The 22,810-nt window shown below is 40.6% G+C and overlaps 9 non-coding genes across 9 annotated transcripts; all 9 read right to left on the reverse strand.

The window, feature by feature from the left end:
* Positions 1-5,001: 5,001 nt before the first annotated feature.
* Positions 5,002-5,074, reverse strand: trnav-cac (transfer RNA valine (anticodon CAC)). The gene has a single exon. It is a non-coding gene; the product is annotated as a tRNA-Val (tRNA).
* Positions 5,075-6,108: 1,034 nt separating this feature from the next.
* Positions 6,109-6,181, reverse strand: trnav-aac (transfer RNA valine (anticodon AAC)). Its single transcript has one exon. It is a non-coding gene; the product is annotated as a tRNA-Val (tRNA).
* A 2,622-nt stretch (positions 6,182-8,803) lies between these two features.
* trnav-cac (transfer RNA valine (anticodon CAC)) lies at positions 8,804-8,876 on the reverse strand. Its single transcript has one exon. It is a non-coding gene; the product is annotated as a tRNA-Val (tRNA).
* A 533-nt stretch (positions 8,877-9,409) lies between these two features.
* On the reverse strand, positions 9,410-9,482 carry trnav-cac (transfer RNA valine (anticodon CAC)). Its single transcript has one exon. It is a non-coding gene; the product is annotated as a tRNA-Val (tRNA).
* A 3,949-nt stretch (positions 9,483-13,431) lies between these two features.
* On the reverse strand, positions 13,432-13,504 carry trnav-cac (transfer RNA valine (anticodon CAC)). The gene has a single exon. It is a non-coding gene; the product is annotated as a tRNA-Val (tRNA).
* A 533-nt stretch (positions 13,505-14,037) lies between these two features.
* On the reverse strand, positions 14,038-14,110 carry trnav-cac (transfer RNA valine (anticodon CAC)). The gene has a single exon. It is a non-coding gene; the product is annotated as a tRNA-Val (tRNA).
* A 3,415-nt stretch (positions 14,111-17,525) lies between these two features.
* trnav-aac (transfer RNA valine (anticodon AAC)) lies at positions 17,526-17,598 on the reverse strand. The gene has a single exon. It is a non-coding gene; the product is annotated as a tRNA-Val (tRNA).
* Positions 17,599-18,416: 818 nt separating this feature from the next.
* Positions 18,417-18,489, reverse strand: trnav-cac (transfer RNA valine (anticodon CAC)). The gene has a single exon. It is a non-coding gene; the product is annotated as a tRNA-Val (tRNA).
* Positions 18,490-19,022: 533 nt separating this feature from the next.
* trnav-cac (transfer RNA valine (anticodon CAC)) lies at positions 19,023-19,095 on the reverse strand. The gene has a single exon. It is a non-coding gene; the product is annotated as a tRNA-Val (tRNA).
* Between the last annotated feature and the right edge of the window lie 3,715 nt (positions 19,096-22,810).

Raw genomic sequence — 22,810 nt, forward strand, 5'->3', positions numbered from 1 at the left:
TAAAGTGGAAAAAATTTTAGACAAGAAGAAGAGAGGTAAAAAGACATTATTGCTGGTACAATGGCTCGGGTGGCCTGCAAAATTTGCCTCATGGATTGATCAAAAAGAATTGGGGGATGTACAGACACCATAAGACAGAGTCACCTGTCTAGAATGTATACATTTGTGTAAAACCTGCCATGGCTGAGGCTGGCTTTTATGTTACACTCCCCTGCAATGCATCTTCATCTGTTTATCCGGAGAATAAAATATCTAATTTTACAACCCTCTTAGCGAGAGCTATAAACCTAAAAGGAGAATGGGAAGTAGGATTGATAGAATTTGAATATCCTACGTCGTGGTACACCTTTAATGAGGACGACGCTGCTTTCATTCTGGACCATAGGGGGACCAGGACATTGTATAGTGACAACCCCTCTAAAGACAAAGAAATTGAGATTTTCATCAACAGAGATCCAAAGATATCAAACAAACTTTGCAGAATAAAGTATGGATATTATGACGACGTTGTTTTCTTGATCAGGGAGATCAATACACACCTGCCAGCGGGTGTGAGTATTGGATTCGACCATGTTAAAAATAAAGTGTTTCTGAAGGGGCCTCCGAATACTTCATTGACATTTTACGGAAAGCTGTCTATTATTTTAGGATTAAACCATGGGGTTGCTATAGAAACCGGAGACCAGACTGTTACGTATGCACCACATCAAGCAGACATAAATGGTGGTTTCTATACAATGTATATATACACCGATATAATAGAATATCAATCAGTTGGCGATTATCATGTCCCCCTATTAAGGTGTGTACATATAGAAGGTGAGAGTAACAAGGCTTGCTGTGTTAGATACGACCGACCTCATTACGTGTCGATTAATAAATCTACCATCACCGAGATAAGCATACAAGTAAAAGACGATCAAAATCAAGACGTACGTTTCAGTTACGGAAAGGTCTGCGCTAAATTACACTTTAGACCCGTAAAACACTACGTTTTTTAGGAAAATAAACTTGGAGAATGGTGTACTACAACAATCACAATGTAGACCCCATGCGTTACGTGGCATATTACCAGAATCAGGCAGGCAATGGCATCCCTGGCTATGCCGGGGGAGGGGTCATGTATGGAGCCGGTCTGGGTGGACTTTTTCGTGGTCTATTACGTATGGCGGTACCCCTGCTAAGACGTGGATTTAACATAGCAAAGCCGCATCTCAAATCAGCAGCAAAAAACATACTAAGCGATGTTGTTAGCAATACGTTATCGCACTCTTTTAATAACAACAACAACAGTCAAGATGGTTCGGGGTTGATGGTAATGACTCGCAAAAGAATGACTAGACCTCCAGGGACCCGGAGGAGTGGTCATACGCAGAAGAAAAGAAAACGACAGCCTAAGAAAACATCAGTTGTCAAACGTAAGCGCAAGGCTACAACAAGGGGTGCTGCTGCAAAAAGAGCAAAGAAATCTGTTAAAACAATATTTTAGATCATGGCATTACTACACAGCATGTCAGAAGAGTGTTTAAAAACCGAACTGGACCTGTTTACAGTACCGCTGACTCAAACCGCTATTGAGAAAAATACATATATTGAAGTTCCCCCTTTATCTGCTATATCGGACTCAACACCTTTGGAATTTTTTATTGCGGGAACTGGTGAGGACTACGTGGATCTGAACAACACAATGTTGTTTTTACGCCTCAAAATCACAAATCCTGATGGCACAGATATTGCAGACGGAGCTCCCGTGGGGCTTATTAACTATCCAGGAGCAACAATATTTTCACAAGTTGATGTGTCGCTAGGGGATCGTCTCATATCACAGAGTTCAAGTACACATCCTTATCGTTGTATAATAGAACTGCTCACAAATTATGGCAAGGGTGCCCTGGAAACACTGTTCTCTGCGGGGCTCTTTTACAAAGATACGGCTGGACATATGGATACTACCGACCCCGCAGGGGGTAATCATGGTCTGACAAAAAGAGCTGCCTTTACCAACGCCAGCAATGTGGTCCAGCTTCTTACACCCATACATAGCGATATATTCTTTCAAGAAAAACTGATGCTTAATGGAGTGGACATTAAAATAAGGATGACCAGAGGTAAAGACGAATTTTGCTTGATGAGGAGTGACAATATAGCCTATAAACTAAACATCCTCTCAGCATCGTTATTTGTGAAAAAAGTGTCAGTATCACCAGCTGTAAGGTTGGGCCACGCGCAGGTCCTGCTCTCAACCACCGCTAAATACCCAATGGACCGAGTATGTCTGAAAAATTTCTCCATACCAGTAGGTTCCAGGGTGAGCACTCAAGAAAACCTATTCTTAGGAACTCTACCAAAATCTATTGTACTAGCCATGGTTGATAATGATGCATTTGTAGGTTCATATGATAAAAACCCCTTCGCGTTTAAAAATTATGATTTAGAATTCTTAGCCATCTATGTTGATGGGCAACAACACCCTGCGAAGCCGCTACAGCCTGAATATGAAAATGGGTCAGCAGTGAGGGAATTTTACCAGTTAGCATTGGCTTCTGGAAGGCATCTTAAAAATCAGTCCCTATCTATTGACCGAGAAGAATTCTTATTTGGATACACAATTTATATGTTCAACCTAACACCTGATTCTGAATGCTCTCAGCACGTATCACTAATCAAGAGCGGTAATATTAGACTGGAAGCACGTTTTAGACAACCTCTACCCCGCACAATAAATCTGCTACTTTATGCTACATTTGACAGTGTTCTTGAGGTTTCAAATCGTCGTCAGATACTGGTTGATTACTATTAATAGACCAAAATGAATACTATACAGCTTACGGCCGTGATGGATAAGGTCTCCTGCAATATCAATTTTCTCGGTGTGCTACCGTACGACTATCTACCCAAAAATCAAATAAAAAAACTACCCTTGATGGTTATATTGAACACACATCCTTCTGGAATGCCGGGACAACACTGGTTAGCCATTTACGTAAATGAGGATGGTGTAGGATGTTTTTTTGACAGTTTTGGTAATAACCCCGATTACCAAGGATTTCCACAAAATATTAAAAACTTTTTAAAACGCAATTCTAAGGAGATACAGCATTCGAACTTACAAGTCCAAGATTATTCATCAGACACATGCGGACAGCACTGTGTGTTTTTCCTCTACCACATGGCTAAAGGGTTTGATTATGATTACGTTATGAGACTGTATAGTGATGATTTGGTTAAAAATGATAAAATTGTGTCAGCTTTTGTTAAAAAACTAAAACATGCTCAATGTAATGAAAGTGTTTTAAATTGTATTCAGTGTGTACAAACAGGTGAAATGTTTATGTCTTATGTTTTCAATAAATTCTAAAAACAGAAATGGGGTGTCTCCAAGCCTTTATTCATATGTAAAACATTGAACAATACATATAATAACAAGTAAACGACAATAACAATAATCATGCAAATCTCATGAGTTTAAAAATGTATCCAACGAGATGGGTTAAGAGTGGGTGATTGAAATGCATTGCCTTCCGGATAATTTTCTTGTGTTGAAGGGGTGTTCACACGTATTCTTTGTCTACTCCCCTCAGGTGCTCCGTTCACAGGCTGTAACGTTCTGTGTTTAAATGAGTTTACCGCATGTCTGACATAGTGGTTTGGAACCATAGAGTATGGTATATTTAAAACAGCAATGGCCTCCAGAAACTCGTTCCAACCATGTGGTCTCCGTTCATCAGCAATCTTTTGTGGCGCCGTCACACCTTTAAGTAAATCGTACATGTGTGAACCAGGGATCGTTCTACCTTTAAAAACAAACTCTCCTGATTCCCCCCAGGACGTGATTTCTTTAGTTTTGGACATTTTATCTAAAATGTATCGAACATTTTTCACACTCCTCTTTGGAACATGCTTTAAAATGTCCTCCACAACATTGTCCAGAGCATCATCACCACTCACACTATCTGTCACAGTAGGTTTTTCTTTATCTTTTTCAACGAGGTCAGCCTGTGGTATGGTTAATGTTAATGTGTTGGATTCCCTGTCACTTTGTTTAGACAGTGTTAAAAATCTCTGTAAAACAGCAGTGTACATCTTAGCCTTTTCATATGACCCCAGATCAGGGCGGTTCAAAATATTTCTTATAGTCATGTCCAAGTCATTCTCCACAACCTGCTGAATAGTCTCACGTGGGGTACCAGTCTTGATCTTATCCAACTGACTTTGTGGTACTAGAAACATCTTTTCAGCATACTCCATCTTTACTTATTTAGAAGTAATTAAACTGGTAATGAAAGGCACTGCAGCGCTTAGAAGAAGAGGTATGAAAAATCCCCCGTTCTGATTGATTAACTTTCTTTTCCTTCTAAATCCAACCTGTTTGTCCGCGACAATTTTGATTTCACTTTTTCTTCTCTTCAGCTTCTGATATTGCTGCGATGTAAGTGGTACATTACCATGAAGTACGTTTAGAGCCACTTCACACAATGTTAAAATGAACTCGTCTGTGGCATCCGCTAAAATAACGCGTCTTTGTTTAGGTGTAGCTTTTAATAACAACTTTAAAAGAGCCAGGTTTCTTACAAGTCTTGCAGACATCTCTAATTACGTCAGTGTGTTCTTTTCTGAATGTAGACTTTACCTTGTCTTTACCTGTAAGGTGACAAGCTTTCAATCAGGCCGATACGCATTGCAGCTACGTTTTACACTGATGGCATTTGCTCTGGTTGACGCCAAAACCTGAAAACTGTTTCTGCTCGGTCTCGAACCGAGGACCTATCGCGTGTTAGGCGAACGTGATAACCAATACACTACAGAAACTCTGAATTTCGCATAAATTTGCCAGTATCAAATTTTAAGGTGTTTCAGGGCAAGATTTTTCAGTTAAGGAATCTCAAACAATCATCTTAGTCTGGGACTAGTCTTAAGCCTTGTCTACGAAACCGTGCATTGAATGCTTAAAGGTTTGGTTACCTTGTCATTATATTGCTCTCTATGGCTTAAAGCACACTATGTTTCTGCTCGGTTTCGAACCGAGGACCTTTTGCGTGTGAAGCAAACGTGATAACCACTACACTACAGAAACGTGGACAATTCCTGCGTACGTCGTCAAACTGGCGCTGGTTTAAAACAGACCACCCAAGCATTGTCTGACTTTGGCAAGAAACTTGCCAGTCACAAATTTGAAGGTGCAATGTGTCAGGGGAATGCGACAGTCACTAAAAGAACATAGTACGTGACATAATAGAGGCTGAATTTCGACAGTCTACAAAACCGTGCATTGAATGCTTAAAGGTTTGGTTACCTTGTCATTATATTCCACTCTATGGCTTAAAACAGACTATGTTTCTGCTCGGTTTCGAAACGAGGACCTTTCGCGTGTTAGGCGAACGTGATAACCACTACACTACAGAAACTCTGAAATTGGCATAAATTTGCCAGTCACAAATTTTAAGGTGTTTCAGGGCAAGATTTTTCAGTTAAGGAATCTCAAACAATCATCTTAGTCTGGGACTAGTCTTAAGCCTTGTCTACGAAACCGTGCATTGAATGCTTAAAGGTTTGGTTACCTTGTCATTATATTCCACTCTATGGCTTAAAGCAGACTATGTTTCTGCTCGGGTTTCGAAGCGAGGACCTTTAGCATGTAAAGCAAACGTGATAACCACTACACTACAGAAACGTGGACAATTCCTGCGTACGTCGTCAACCTGGCGCTGGTTTAAAACAGACCACGCAACTATTGTCTGACTTTGGCAAGAAACTTGCCAGTCACAAATTTGAAGGTATTCCAGGTCAAGTTTATTCAGGTAAGACATCTCGAACATTCATCTTAGTCTGGGACTAGTCTTAAGCCTTGTCTACAAAACTGGGCATTGAATGCTTAAAGTTTTGTTTAGCTTGTAATTACGTTTAACCATATGACTTAAAGAAGGCGATTATTCTGCTCGGTTTCGACTAGGGACCTTTCACGTCAGGAGAATGCGACAGTAACTAAAAGAACATAGCTTGTAACATAATAGAGGCTGAATTTCGACTGTCTATAAAAACCGTTCATTGAATGCTTAAAGGTTTGGTTACCTTGTCATTATATTCCACTCTATGGCTTAAAACAGACTATGTTTCTGCTCGGTTTCGAACCGAGGACCTTTCGCGTGTTAGGCGAACGTGATAACCACTACACTACAGAAACTCTGAACTTGGCATAAATTTGCCAGTCACAAATTTTAAGGTGTTTCAGGGCACGATTTTTCAGTTAAGAAATCTCAAACACTCATCTTAATCTGGGACTAGTCTTAAGCCTTGTCTACGAAACCGTGCATTGAATGCTTAAAGGTTTGGTTACCTTGTCATTATATTCCACTCTATGGCTTAATGCAGACTATGTTTCTGCTCGGTTTCGACTAGGGACCTTTCACGTCAGGAGAATGCGACAGTCACTAAAAGAACATAGTACGTGACATAATAGAGGCTGAATTTCGACAGTCTACAAAACCGTGCATTGAATGCTTAAAGGTTTGGTTACCTTGTCATTATATTCCACTCTATGGCTTAAAACAGACTATGATTCTGCTCGGTTTCGACTAGGGACCTTTCACGTCAGGAGAATGCGACAGTCACTAAAAGAACATAGTACGTGACATAACAGAGGCTGAATTTCGACAGTCTACAAAACCGTGCATTGAATGCTTAAAGGTTTGGTTACCTTGTCATTATATTCCACTCTATGGCTTAAAGCAGACTATGTTTCTGCTCGGTTTCGACTAGGAACCTTTCACGTCAGGAGAATGCGACAGTCACTAAAAGAACATAGTACGTGACATAATAGAGGCTGAATTTCGACAGTCTACAAAACCGTGCATTGAATGCTTAAAGGTTTGGTTACCTTGTCATTATATTCCACTCTATGGCTTAAAACAGACTATGATTCTGCTCGGTTTCGACTAGGGACCTTTCACGTCAGGAGAATGCGACAGTCACTAAAAGAACATAGTATGTGACATAATAGAGGCTGAATTTCGACAGTCTACAAAACCGTGCATTGAATGCTTAAAGGTTTGGTTACCTTGTCATTATATTCCACTCTATGGCTTAAAACAGACTATGTTTCTGCTCGGTTTCGAAACGAGGACCTTTCGCGTGTTAGGCGAACGTGAAAACAACTACACTACAGAAACTCTGTATTTTTGCATAAATTTGCCAGTCACAAATTTCATCTTAGTCTGGGACTAGTCTTAAGCCTTGTCTACGAAACCGTGCATTGAATGCTTAAAGGTTTGGTTACCTTGTCATTATATTCCACTCTATGGCTTAAAGCAGACTATGTTTCTGCTCGGGTTTCGAAGCGAGGACCTTTTGCGTGTAAAGCAAACGTGATAACCACTACACTACAGAAACGTGGACAATTCCTGCGTACGTCGTCAACCTGGCGCTGGTTTAAAACAGACCACGCAACTATTGTCTGACTTTGGCAAGAAACTTGCCAGTCACAAATTTGAAGGTATTCCAGGTCAAGTTTATTCAGGTAAGACATCTCGAACATTCATCTTAGTCTGGGATTAGTCTTAAGCCTTGTCTACAAAACTGGGCATTGAATGCTTAAAGTTTTGTTTAGCTTGTAATTACGTTTAACCATATGGCTTAAAGAAGGCGATTATTCTGCTCGGTTTCGACTAGGGACCTTTCACGTCAGGAGAATGCGACAGTCAATAACATAGTACGTGACATAATAGAGGCTGAATTTGACAATCCCAAAAAGCTTTCAATCAGGCCGATACGCAGTGCAGCTACGTTTTACACCGATGGCATTTGCTCTGGTTGACGCCAAAACCTGAAAACTGTTTCTGCTCGGTCTCGAACCGAGGACCCTTCGCGTGTTAGGCGAACGTGATAACCAATACGCTACAGAAACTCTGAATTTCGCATAAATTTGCCAGTCACAAATTTTAAGGTGTTTCAGGGCAAGATTTTTCAGTTAAGAAATCTCAAACACTCATCTTAGTCTGGGACTAGTCTTAAGCCTTGTCTACGAAACCGTGCATTGAATGCTTAAAGGTTTGGTTACCTTGTCATTATATTCCACTCTATGGCACAAAGCAGACTATGTTTCTGCTCGGTTTCGAACCGAGGACCTATCGCGTGTTAGGCGAACGTGATAACCACTACACTACAGAAACTCTGAATTTCGCATAAATTTGCCAGTAACAAATTTTAAGGTGTTTCAGGGCAAGATTTTTCAGTTAAGGAATCTCAAACAATCATCTTAGTCTGGGACTAGTCTTAAGCCTTGTCTACGAAACCGTGCATTGAATGCTTAAAGGTTTTGTTACCTTGTCATTATATTCCACTCTATGGCTTAAAGCAGACTATGTTTCTGCTCGGTTTCGACTAGGGACCTTTCACGTCAGGAGAATGCGACAGTCACTAAAAGAACATAGCTTGTAACATAATAGAGGCTGAATTTCGACTGTCTATAAAAACCGTTCATTGAATGCTTAAAGGTTTGGTTACCTTGTCATTATATTCCACTCTATGGCTTAAAACAGACTATGTTTCTGCTCGGTTTCGAACCGAGTACCTTTCGCGTGTTAGGCGAACGTGATAACCACTACACTACAGAAACTCTGAATTTGGCATAAATTTGCCAGTCACAAATTTTAAGGTGTTTCAGGGCAAGATTTTTCAGTTAAGAAATCTCAAACACTCATCTTAGTCTGGGACTAGTCTTAAGCCTTGTCTACGAAACCGTGCATTGAATGCTTAAAGGTTTGGTTACCTTGTCATTATATTCCACTCTATGGCTTAAAGCAGACTATGTTTCTGCTCGGTTTCGAACCGAGGACCTTTTGCGTGTGAAGCAAACGTGATAACCACTACACTACAGAAACGTGGACAATCCCTGCGTACGTCGTCAAACTGGCGCTGGTTTAAAACAGACCACCCAAGCATTGTCTGACTTTGGCAAGAAACTTGCCAGTCACAAATTTGAAGGTGCAATGCGTCAGGGGAATGCGACAGTCACTAAAAGAACATAGTACGTGACATAATAGAGGCTGAATTTGACAATCCCAAAAAGCTTTCAATCAGGCCGATACGCATTGCAGCTACGTTTTACACTGATGGCATTTGCTCTGGTTGACGCCAAAACCTGAAAACTGTTTCTGCTCGGTCTCGAACCGAGGACCTATCGCGTGTTATGCGAACGTCATAACCAATACACTACAGAAACTCTGAATTTCTCATAAATTTGCCAGTAACAAATTTTAAGGTGTTTCAGGGCAAGATTTTTCAGTTAAGGAATCTCAAACAATCATCTTAGTCTGGGACTAGTCTTAAGCCTTGTCTACGAAACCGTGCATTGAATGCTTAAAGGTTTGGTTACCTTGTCATTATATTGCTCTCTATGGCTTAAAGCACACTATGTTTCTGCTCGGTTTCGAACCGAGGACCTTTTGCGTGTGAAGCAAACGTGATAACCACTACACTACAGAAACGTGGACAATTCCTGCGTACGTCGTCAAACTGGCGCTGGTTTAAAACAGACCACCCAAGCATTGTCTGACTTTGGCAAGAAACTTGCCAGTCACAAATTTGAAGGTGCAATGCGTCAGGGGAATGCGACAGTCACTAAAAGAACATAGTACGTGACATAATAGAGGCTGAATTTCGACAGTCTACAAAACCGTGCATTGAATGCTTAAAGGTTTGGTTGCCTTGTCATTATATTCCACTCTATGGCTTAAAACAGACTATGATTCTGCTCGGTTTCGACTAGGGACCTTTCACGTCAGGAGAATGCGACAGTCACTAAAAGAACATAGTATGTGACATAATAGAGGCTGAATTTCGACAGTCTACAAAACCGTGCATTGAATGCTTAAAGGTTTGGTTACCTTGTCATTATATTCCACTCTATGGCTTAAAACAGACTATGTTTCTGCTCGGTTTCGAAACGAGGACCTTTCGCGTGTTAGGGGAACGTGATAACAACTACACTACAGAAACTCTGTATTTTTGCATAAATTTGCCAGTCACAAATTTCATCTTAGTCTGGGACTAGTCTTAAGCCTTGTCTACGAAACCGTGCATTGAATGCTTAAAGGTTTGGTTACCTTGTCATTATATTCCACTCTATGGCTTAAAGCAGACTATGTTTCTGCTCGGGTTTCGAAGCGAGGACCTTTTGCGTGTAAAGCAAACGTGATAACCACTACACTACAGAAACGTGGACAATTCCTGCGTACGTCGTCAACCAGGCGCTGGTTTAAAACAGACCACGCAAGTATTGTCTGACTTTGGCAAGAAACTTGCCAGTCACAAATTTGAAGGTATTCCAGGTCAAGTTTATTCAGGTAAGACATCTCGAACAATCATCTTAGTCTGGGATTAGTCTTAAGCCTTGTCTACAAAACTGGGCATTGAATGCTTAAAGTTTTGTTTAGCTTGTAATTACGTTTAACCATATGGCTTAAAGAAGGCGATTATTCTGCTCGGTTTCGACTAGGGACCTTTCACGTCAGGAGAATGCGACAGTCACTAAAAGAACATAGCTTGTAACATAATAGAGGCTGAATTTCGACTGTCTATAAAAACCGTTCATTGAATGCTTAAAGGTTTGGTTACCTTGTCATTATATTCCACTCTATGGCTTAAAACAGACTATGTTTCTGCTCGGTTTCGAACCGAGGACCTTTCGCGTGTTAGGCGAACGTGATAACAACTACACTACAGAAACTCTGAACTTGGCATAAATTTGCCAGTCACAAATTTTAAGGTGTTTCAGGGCAAGATTTTTCAGTTAAGAAATCTCAAACACTCATCTTAGTCTGGGACTAGTTTTAAGCCTTGTCTACGAAACCGTGCATTGAATGCTTAAAGGTTTGGTTACCTTGTCATTATATTCCACTCTATGGCTTAAAACAGACTATGATTCTGCTCGGTTTCGACTAGGGACCTTTCACGTCAGGAGAATGCGACAGTCACTAAAAGAACATAGTACGTGACATAATAGAGGCTGAATTTCGACAGTCTACAAAACCGTGCATTGAATGCTTAAAGGTTTGGTTACCTTGTCATTATATTCCACTCTATGGCTTAAAACAGACTATGTTTCTGCTCGGTTTCGAAACGAGGACATTTCGCGTGTTAGGCGAACGTGATAACCACTACACTACAGAAACTCTGTATTTTTGCATAAATTTGCCAGTCACAAATTTTAAGGTGTTTCAGGGCAAGATTTTTCAGTTAAGGAATCTCAAACAATCATCTTAGTCTGGGACTAGTCTTAAGCCTTGTCTACGAAACCGTGCATTGAATGCTTAAAGGTTTGGTTACCTTGTCATTATATTCCACTCTATGGCTTAAAGCAGACTATGTTTCTGCTCGGTTTCGACTAGGGACCTTTCACGTCAGGAGAATGCGACAGTCACTAAAAGAACATAGTACGTGACATAATAGAGGCTGAATTTCGACAGTCTACAAAACCGTGCATTGAATGCTTAAAGGTTTGGTTACCTTGTCATTATATTCCACTCTATGGCTTAAAACAGACTATGATTCTGCTCGGTTTCGACTAGGGACCTTTCACGTCAGGAGAATGCGACAGTCACTAAAAGAACATAGTACGTGACATAATAGAGGCTGAATTTCGACAGTCTACAAAACCGTGCATTGAATGCTTAAAGGTTTGGTTACCTTGTCATTATATTCCACTCTATGGCTTAAAACAGACTATGTTTCTGCTCGGTTTCGAAACGAGGACCTTTCGCGTGTTAGGCGAACGTGATAACAACTACACTACAGAAACTCTGTATTTTTGCATAAATTTGCCAGTCACAAATTTCATCTTAGTCTTGGACTAGTCTTAAGCCTTGTCTACGAAACCGTGCATTGAATGCTTAAAGGTTTGGTTACCTTGTCATTATATTCCACTCTATGGCTTAAAGCAGACTATGTTTCTGCTCGGGTTTCGAAGCGAGGACCTTTTGCGTGTAAAGCAAACGTGATAACCACTACACTACAGAAACGTGGACAATTCCTGCGTACGTCGTCAACCAGGCGCTGGTTTAAAACAGACCACGCAAGTATTGTCTGACTTTGGCAAGAAACTTGCCAGTCACAAATTTGAAGGTATTCCAGGTCAAGTTTATTCAGGTAAGACATCTCGAACATTCATCTTAGTCTGGGATTAGTCTTAAGCCTTGTCTACAAAACTGGGCATTGAATGCTTAAAGTTTTGTTTAGCTTGTAATTACGTTTAACCATATGGCTTAAAGAAGGCGATTATTCTGCTCGGTTTCGACTAGGGACCTTTCACGTCAGGAGAATGCGACAGTCAATAACATAGTACGTGACATAATAGAGGCTGAATTTGACAATCCCAAAAAGCTTTCAATCAGGCCGATACGCAGTGCAGCTACGTTTTACACCGATGGCATTTGCTCTGGTTGACGCCAAAACCTGAAAACTGTTTCTGCTCGGTCTCGAACCGAGGACCCTTCGCGTGTTAGGCGAACGTGATAACCAATACGCTACAGAAACTCTGAATTTCGCATAAATTTGCCAGTCACAAATTTTAAGGTGTTTCAGGGCAAGATTTTTCAGTTAAGAAATCTCAAACACTCATCTTAGTCTGGGACTAGTCTTAAGCCTTGTGTACGAAACCGTGCATTGAATGCTTAAAGGTTTGGTTACCTTGTCATTATATTCCACTCTATGGCACAAAGCAGACTATGTTTCTGCTCGGTTTCGAACCGAGGACCTATCGCGTGTTAGGCGAACGTGATAACCACTACACTACAGAAACTCTGAATTTCGCATAAATTTGCCAGTAACAAATTTTAAGGTGTTTCAGGGCAAGATTTTTCAGTTAAGGAATCTCAAACAATCATCTTAGTCTGGGACTAGTCTTAAGCCTTGTCTACGAAACCGTGCATTGAATGCTTAAAGGTTTTGTTACCTTGTCATTATATTCCACTCTATGGCTTAAAGCAGACTATGTTTCTGCTCGGTTTCGACTAGGGACCTTTCACGTCAGGAGAATGCGACAGTCACTAAAAGAACATAGCTTGTAACATAATAGAGGCTGAATTTCGACTGTCTATAAAAACCGTTCATTGAATGCTTAAAGGTTTGGTTACCTTGTCATTATATTCCACTCTATGGCTTAAAACAGACTATGTTTCTGCTCGGTTTCGAACCGAGTACCTTTCGCGTGTTAGGCGAACGTGATAACCACTACACTACAGAAACTCTGAATTTGGCATAAATTTGCCAGTCACAAATTTTAAGGTGTTTCAGGGCAAGATTTTTCAGTTAAGAAATCTCAAACACTCATCTTAGTCTGGGACTAGTCTTAAGCCTTGTCTACGAAACCGTGCATTGAATGCTTAAAGGTTTGGTTACCTTGTCATTATATTCCACTCTATGGCTTAAAGCAGACTATGTTTCTGCTCGGTTTCGAACCGAGGACCTTTTGCGTGTGAAGCAAACGTGATAACCACTACACTACAGAAACGTGGACAATCCCTGCGTACGTCGTCAAACTGGCGCTGGTTTAAAACAGACCACCCAAGCATTGTCTGACTTTGGCAAGAAACTTGCCAGTCACAAATTTGAAGGTGCAATGCGTCAGGGGAATGCGACAGTCACTAAAAGAACATAGTACGTGACATAATAGAGGCTGAATTTGACAATCCCAAAAAGCTTTCAATCAGGCCGATACGCATTGCAGCTACGTTTTACACTGATGGCATTTGCTCTGGTTGACGCCAAAACCTGAAAACTGTTTCTGCTCGGTCTCGAACCGAGGACCTATCGCGTGTTATGCGAACGTCATAACCAATACACTACAGAAACTCTGAATTTCGCATAAATTTGCCAGTAACAAATTTTAAGGTGTTTCAGGGCAAGATTTTTCAGTTAAGGAATCTCAAACAATCATCTTAGTCTGGGACTAGTCTTAAGCCTTGTCTACGAAACCGTGCATTGAATGCTTAAAGGTTTGGTTACCTTGTCATTATATTGCTCTCTATGGCTTAAAGCACACTATGTTTCTGCTCGGTTTCGAACCGAGGACCTTTTGCGTGTGAAGCAAACGTGATAACCACTACACTACAGAAACGTGGACAATTCCTGCGTACGTCGTCAAACTGGCGCTGGTTTAAAACAGACCACCCAAGCATTGTCTGACTTTGGCAAGAAACTTGCCAGTCACAAATTTGAAGGTGCAATGCGTCAGGGGAATGCGACAGTCACTAAAAGAACATAGTACGTGACATAATAGAGGCTGAATTTCGACAGTCTACAAAACCGTGCATTGAATGCTTAAAGGTTTGGTTGCCTTGTCATTATATTCCACTCTATGGCTTAAAACAGACTATGATTCTGCTCGGTTTCGACTAGGGACCTTTCACGTCAGGAGAATGCGACAGTCACTAAAAGAACATAGTATGTGACATAATAGAGGCTGAATTTCGACAGTCTACAAAACCGTGCATTGAATGCTTAAAGGTTTGGTTACCTTGTCATTATATTCCACTCTATGGCTTAAAACAGACTATGTTTCTGCTCGGTTTCGAAACGAGGACCTTTCGCGTGTTAGGGGAACGTGATAACAACTACACTACAGAAACTCTGTATTTTTGCATAAATTTGCCAGTCACAAATTTCATCTTAGTCTGGGACTAGTCTTAAGCCTTGTCTACGAAACCGTGCATTGAATGCTTAAAGGTTTGGTTACCTTGTCATTATATTCCACTCTATGGCTTAAAGCAGACTATGTTTCTGCTCGGGTTTCGAAGCGAGGACCTTTTGCGTGTAAAGCAAACGTGATAACCACTACACTACAGAAACGTGGACAATTCCTGCGTACGTCGTCAACCAGGCGCTGGTTTAAAACAGACCACGCAAGTATTGTCTGACTTTGGCAAGAAACTTGCCAGTCACAAATTTGAAGGTATTCCAGGTCAAGTTTATTCAGGTAAGACATCTCGAACAATCATCTTAGTCTGGGATTAGTCTTAAGCCTTGTCTACAAAACTGGGCATTGAATGCTTAAAGTTTTGTTTAGCTTGTAATTACGTTTAACCATATGGCTTAAAGAAGGCGATTATTCTGCTCGGTTTCGACTAGGGACCTTTCACGTCAGGAGAATGCGACAGTCACTAAAAGAACATAGCTTGTAACATAATAGAGGCTGAATTTCGACTGTCTATAAAAACCGTTCATTGAATGCTTAAAGGTTTGGTTACCTTGTCATTATATTCCACTCTATGGCTTAAAACAGACTATGTTTCTGCTCGGTTTCGAACCGAGGACCTTTCGCGTGTTAGGCGAACGTGATAACAACTACACTACAGAAACTCTGAACTTGGCATAAATTTGCCAGTCACAAATTTTAAGGTGTTTCAGGGCAAGATTTTTCAGTTAAGAAATCTCAAACACTCATCTTAGTCTGGGACTAGTTTTAAGCCTTGTCTACGAAACCGTGCATTGAATGCTTAAAGGTTTGGTTACCTTGTCATTATATTCCACTCTATGGCTTAAAACAGACTATGATTCTGCTCGGTTTCGACTAGGGACCTTTCACGTCAGGAGAATGCGACAGTCACTAAAAGAACATAGTACGTGACATAATAGAGGCTGAATTTCGACAGTCTACAAAACCGTGCATTGAATGCTTAAAGGTTTGGTTACCTTGTCATTATATTCCACTCTATGGCTTAAAACAGACTATGTTTCTGCTCGGTTTCGAAACGAGGACATTTCGCGTGTTAGGCGAACGTGATAACCACTACACTACAGAAACTCTGTATTTTTGCATAAATTTGCCAGTCACAAATTTTAAGGTGTTTCAGGGCAAGATTTTTCAGTTAAGGAATCTCAAACAATCATCTTAGTCTGGGACTAGTCTTAAGCCTTGTCTACGAAACCGTGCATTGAATGCTTAAAGGTTTGGTTACCTTGTCATTATATTCCACTCTATGGCTTAAAGCAGACTATGTTTCTGCTCGGTTTCGACTAGGGACCTTTCACGTCAGGAGAATGCGACAGTCACTAAAAGAACATAGTACGTGACATAATAGAGGCTGAATTTCGACAGTCTACAAAACCGTGCATTGAATGCTTAAAGGTTTGGTTACCTTGTCATTATATTCCACTCTATGGCTTAAAACAGACTATGATTCTGCTCGGTTTCGACTAGGGACCTTTCACGTCAGGAGAATGCGACAGTCACTAAAAGAACATAGTACGTGACATAATAGAGGCTGAATTTCGACAGTCTACGAAACCGTGCATTGAATGCTTAAAGGTTTTGTTACCTTGTCATTATATTCCACTCTATGGCTTAAAGCAGACTATGTTTCTGCTCGGTTTCGACTAGGGACCTTTCACGTCAGGAGAATGCGACAGTCACTAAAAGAACATAGCTTGTAACATAATAGAGGCTGAATTTCGACTGTCTATAAAAACCGTTCATTGAATGCTTAAAGGTTTGGTTACCTTGTCATTATATTCCACTCTATGGCTTAAAACAGACTATGTTTCTGCTCGGTTTCGAACCGAGTACCTTTCGCGTGTTAGGCGAACGTGATAACCACTACACTACAGAAACTCTGAATTTGGCATAAATTTGCCAGTCACAAATTTTAAGGTGTTTCAGGGCAAGATTTTTCAGTTAAGAAATCTCAAACACTCATCTTAGTCTGGGACTAGTCTTAAGCCTTGTCTACGAAACCGTGCATTGAATGCTTAAAGGTTTGGTTACCTTGTCATTATATTCCACTCTATGGCTTAAAGCAGACTATGTTTCTGCTCGGTTTCGAAACGAGGACCTTTCGCGTGTTAGGCGAACGTGATAACAACTACACTACAGAAACTCTGTATTTTTGCATAAATTTGCCAGTCACAAATTTCATCTTAGTCTGGGACTAGTCTTAAGCCTTGTCTACGAAACCGTGCATTGAATGCTTAAAGGTTTGGTTACCTTGTCATTATATTCCACTCTATGGCTTAAAGCAGACTATGTTTCTGCTCGGGTTTCGAAGCGAGGACCTTTTGCGTGTAAAGCAAACGTGATAACCACTACACTACAGAAACGTGGACAATTCCTGCGTACGTCGTCAACCAGGCGCTGGTTTAAAACAGACCACGCAAGTATTGTCTGACTTTGGCAAGAAACTTGCCAGTCACAAATTTGAAGGTATTCCAGGTCAAGTTTATTCAGGTAAGACATCTCGAACAATCATCTTAGTCTGGGATTAGTCTTAAGCCTTGTCTACAAAACTGGGCATTGAATGCTTAAAGTTTTGTTTAGCTTGTAATTACGTTTAACCATATGGCTTAAAGAAGGCGATTATTCTGCTCGGTTTCGACTAGGGACCTTTCACGTCAGGAGAATGCGACAGTCACTAAAAGAACATAGCTTGTAACATAATAGAGGCTGAATTTCGACTGTCTATAAAAACCGTTCATTGAATGCTTAAAGGTTTGGTTACCTTGTCATTATATTCCACTCTATGGCTTAAAACAGACTATGTTTCTGCTCGGTTTCGAACCGAGGACCTTTCGCGTGTTAGGCGAACGTGATAACCACTACACTACAGAAACTCTGAACTTGGCATAAATTTGCCAGTCACAAATTTTAAGGTGTTTCAGGGCAAGATTTTTCAGTTAAGAAATCTCAAACACTCATCTTAGTCTGGGACTAGTTTTAAGCCTTGTCTACGAAACCGTGCATTGAATGCTTAAAGGTTTGGTTACCTTGTCATTATATTCCACTCTATGGCTTAAAACAGACTATGATTCTGCTCGGTTTCGACTAGGGACCTTTCACGTCAGGAGAATGCGACAGTCACTAAAAGAACATAGTACGTGACATAATAGAGGCTGAATTTCGACAGTCTACGAAACCGTGCATTGAATGCTTAAAGGTTTTGTTACCTTGTCATTATATTCCACTCTATGGCTTAAAGCAGACTATGTTTCTGCTCGGTTTCGACTAGGGACCTTTCACGTCAGGAGAATGCGACAGTCACTAAAAGAACATAGCTTGTAACATAATAGAGGCTGAATTTCGACTGTCTATAAAAACCGTTCATTGAATGCTTAAAGGTTTGGTTACCTTGTCATTATATTCCACTCTATGGCTTAAAACAGACTATGTTTCTGCTCGGTTTCGAACCGAGTACCTTTCGCGTGTTAGGCGAACGTGATAACCACTACACTACAGAAACTCTGAATTTGGCATAAATTTGCCAGTCACAAATTTTAAGGTGTTTCAGGGCAAGATTTTTCAGTTAAGAAATCTCAAACACTCATCTTAGTCTGGGACTAGTCTTAAGCCTTGTCTACGAAACCGTGCATTGAATGCTTAAAGGTTTGGTTACCTTGTCATTATATTCCACTCTATGGCTTAAAGCAGACTATGTTTCTGCTCGGTTTCGAACCGAGGACCTTTTGCGTGTGAAGCAAACGTGATAACCACTACACTACAGAAACGTGGACAATCCCTGCGTACGTCGTCAAACTGGCGCTGGTTTAAAACAGACCACCCAAGCATTGTCTGACTTTGGCAAGAAACTTGCCAGTCACAAATTTGAAGGTGCAATGCGTCAGGGGAATGCGACAGTCACTAAAAGAACATAGTACGTGACATAATAGAGGCTGAATTTGACAATCCCAAAAAGCTTTCAATCAGGCCGATACGCATTGCAGCTACGTTTTACACTGATGGCATTTGCTCTGGTTGACGCCAAAACCTGAAAACTGTTTCTGCTCGGTCTCGAACCGAGGACCTATCGCGTGTTATGCGAACGTCATAACCAATACACTACAGAAACTCTGAATTTCGCATAAATTTGCCAGTAACAAATTTTAAGGTGTTTCAGGGCAAGATTTTTCAGTTAAGGAATCTCAAACAATCATCTTAGTCTGGGACTAGTCTTAAGCCTTGTCTACGAAACCGTGCATTGAATGCTTAAAGGTTTGGTTACCTTGTCATTATATTGCTCTCTATGGCTTAAAGCACACTATGTTTCTGCTCGGTTTCGAACCGAGGACCTTTTGCGTGTGAAGCAAACGTGATAACCACTACACTACAGAAACGTGGACAATTCCTGCGTACGTCGTCAAACTGGCGCTGGTTTAAAACAGACCACCCAAGCATTGTCTGACTTTGGCAAGAAACTTGCCAGTCACAAATTTGAAGGTGCAATGCGTCAGGGGAATGCGACAGTCACTAAAAGAACATAGTACGTGACATAATAGAGGCTGAATTTCGACAGTCTACAAAACCGTGCATTGAATGCTTAAAGGTTTGGTTACCTTGTCATTATATTCCACTCTATGGCTTAAAACAGACTATGTTTCTGCTCGGTTTCGAAACGAGGACCTTTCGCGTGTTAGGCGAACGTGATAACCACTACACTACAGAAACTCTGAAATTGGCATAAATTTGCCAGTCACAAATTTTAAGGTGTTTCAGGGCAAGATTTTTCAGTTAAGGAATCTCAAACAATCATCTTAGTCTGGGACTAGTCTTAAGCCTTGTCTACGAAACCGTGCATTGAATGCTTAAAGGTTTGGTTACCTTGTCATTATATTCCACTCTATGGCTTAAAGCAGACTATGTTTCTGCTCGGGTTTCGAAGCGAGGACCTTTTGCGTGTAAAGCAAACGTGATAACCACTACACTACAGAAACGTGGACAATTCCTGCGTACGTCGTCAACCTGGCGCTGGTTTAAAACAGACCACGCAACTATTGTCTGACTTTGGCAAGAAACTTGCCAGTCACAAATTTGAAGGTATTCCAGGTCAAGTTTATTCAGGTAAGACATCTCGAACATTCATCTTAGTCTGGGACTAGTCTTAAGCCTTGTCTACAAAACTGGGCATTGAATGCTTAAAGTTTTGTTTAGCTTGTAATTACGTTTAACCATATGACTTAAAGAAGGCGATTATTCTGCTCGGTTTCGACTAGGGACCTTTCACGTCAGGAGAATGCGACAGTCACTAAAAGAACATAGCTTGTAACATAATAGAGGCTGAATTTCGACTGTCTATAAAAACCGTTCATTGAATGCTTAAAGGTTTGGTTACCTTGTCATTATATTCCACTCTATGGCTTAAAACAGACTATGTTTCTGCTCGGTTTCGAACCGAGGACCTTTCGCGTGTTAGGCGAACGTGATAACCACTACTCTACAGAAACTCTGAACTTGGCATAAGTTTGCCAGTCACAAATTTTAAGGTGTTTCAGGGCAAGATTTTTCAGTTAAGAAATCTCAAACACTCATCTTAATCTGGGACTAGTCTTAAGCCTTGTCTACGAAACCGTGCATTGAATGCTTAAAGGTTTGGTTACCTTGTCATTATATTCCACTCTATGGCTTAATGCAGACTATGTTTCTGCTCGGTTTCGACTAGGGACCTTTCACGTCAGGAGAATGCGACAGTCACTAAAAGAACATAGTACGTGACATAATAGAGGCTGAATTTCGACAGTCTACAAAACCGTGCATTGAATGCTTAAAGGTTTGGTTACCTTGTCATTATATTCCACTCTATGGCTTAAAACAGACTATGATTCTGCTCGGTTTCGACTAGGGACCTTTCACGTCAGGAGAATGCGACAGTCACTAAAAGAACATAGTACGTGACATAATAGAGGCTGAATTTCGACAGTCTACAAAACTGTGCATTGAATGCTTAAAGGTTTGGTTACCTTGTCACTATATTCCACTCTATGGCTTAAAACAGACTATGTTTCTGCTCGGTTTCGAAACGAGGACCTTTCGCGTGTTAGGCGAACGTGATAACCACTACACTACAGAAACTCTGTATATTTGCATAAATTTGCCAGTCACAAATTTTAAGGTGTTTCAGGGCAAGATTTTTCAGTTAAGGAATCTCAAACAATCATCTTAGTCTGGGACTGGTCTTAAGCCTTGTCTACGAAACCGTGCATTGAATGCTTAAAGGTTTGGTTACCTTGTCATTATATTCCACTCTATGGCTTAAAGCAGACTATGTTTCTGCTCGGTTTCGACTAGGGACCTTTCACGTCAGGAGAATGCGACAGTCACTAAAAGATCATAGTACGTGACATAATAGAGGCTGAATTTCGACAGTCTACAAAACCGTGCATTGAATGCTTAAAGGTTTGGTTGCCTTGTCATTATATTCCACTCTATGGCTTAAAACAGACTATGATTCTGCTCGGTTTCGACTAGGGACCTTTCACGTCAGGAGAATGCGACAGTCACTAAAAGAACATAGTATGTGACATAATAGAGGCTGAATTTCGACAGTCTACAAAACCGTGCATTGAATGCTTAAAGGTTTGGTTACCTTGTCATTATATTCCACTCTATGGCTTAAAACAGACTATGTTTCTGCTCGGTTTCGAAACGAGGACCTTTCGCGTGTTAGGGGAACGTGATAACAACTACACTACAGAAACTCTGTATTTTTGCATAAATTTGCCAGTCACAAATTTCATCTTAGTCTGGGACTAGTCTTAAGCCTTGTCTACGAAACCGTGCATTGAATGCTTAAAGGTTTGGTTACCTTGTCATTATATTCCACTCTATGGCTTAAAGCAGACTATGTTTCTGCTCGGGTTTCGAAGCGAGGACCTTTTGCGTGTAAAGCAAACGTGATAACCACTACACTACAGAAACGTGGACAATTCCTGCGTACGTCGTCAACCAGGCGCTGGTTTAAAACAGACCACGCAAGTATTGTCTGACTTTGGCAAGAAACTTGACAGTCACAAATTTGAAGGTATTCCAGGTCAAGTTTATTCAGGTAAGACATCTCGAACAATCATCTTAGTCTGGGATTAGTCTTAAGCCTTGTCTACAAAACTGGGCATTGAATGCTTAAAGTTTTGTTTAGCTTGTAATTACGTTTAACCATATGGCTTAAAGAAGGCGATTATTCTGCTCGGTTTCGACTAGGGACCTTTCACGTTAGGAGAATGCGACAGTCACTAAAAGAACATAGCTTGTAACATAATAGAGGCTGAATTTCGACTGTCTATAAAAACCGTTCATTGAATGCTTAAAGGTTTGGTTACCTTGTCATTATATTCCACTCTATGGCTTAAAACAGACTATGTTTCTGCTCGGTTTCGAACCGAGGACCTTTCGCGTGTTAGGCGAACGTGATAACAACTACACTACAGAAACTCTGAACTTGGCATAAATTTGCCAGTCACAAATTTTAAGGTGTTTCAGGGCAAGATTTTTCAGTTAAGAAATCTCAAACACTCATCTTAGTCTGGGACAAGTTTTAAGCCTTGTCTACGAAACCGTGCATTGAATGCTTAAAGGTTTGGTTACCTTGTCATTATATTCCACTCTATGGCTTAAAACAGACTATGATTCTGCTCGGTTTCGACTAGGGACCTTTCACGTCAGGAGAATGCGACAGTCACTAAAAGAACATAGTACGTGACATAATAGAGGCTGAATTTCGACAGTCTACAAAACCGTGCATTGAATGCTTAAAGGTTTGGTTACCTTGTCATTATATTCCACTCTATGGCTTAAAACAGACTATGTTTCTGCTCGGTTTCGAAACGAGGACATTTCGCGTGTTAGGCGAACGTGATAACCACTACACTACAGAAACTCTGTATTTTTGCATAAATTTGCCAGTCACAAATTTTAAGGTGTTTCAGGGCAAGATTTTTCAGTTAAGGAATCTCAAACAATCATCTTAGTCTGGGACTAGTCTTAAGCCTTGTCTACGAAACCGTGCATTGAATGCTTAAAGGTTTGGTTACCTTGTCATTATATTCCACTCTATGGCTT

Source organism: Triplophysa dalaica, chromosome 5 (assembly GCF_015846415.1).
Source record: "Triplophysa dalaica isolate WHDGS20190420 chromosome 5, ASM1584641v1, whole genome shotgun sequence".
NCBI classification, from domain to species: Eukaryota; Metazoa; Chordata; class Actinopteri; order Cypriniformes; family Nemacheilidae; genus Triplophysa; species Triplophysa dalaica.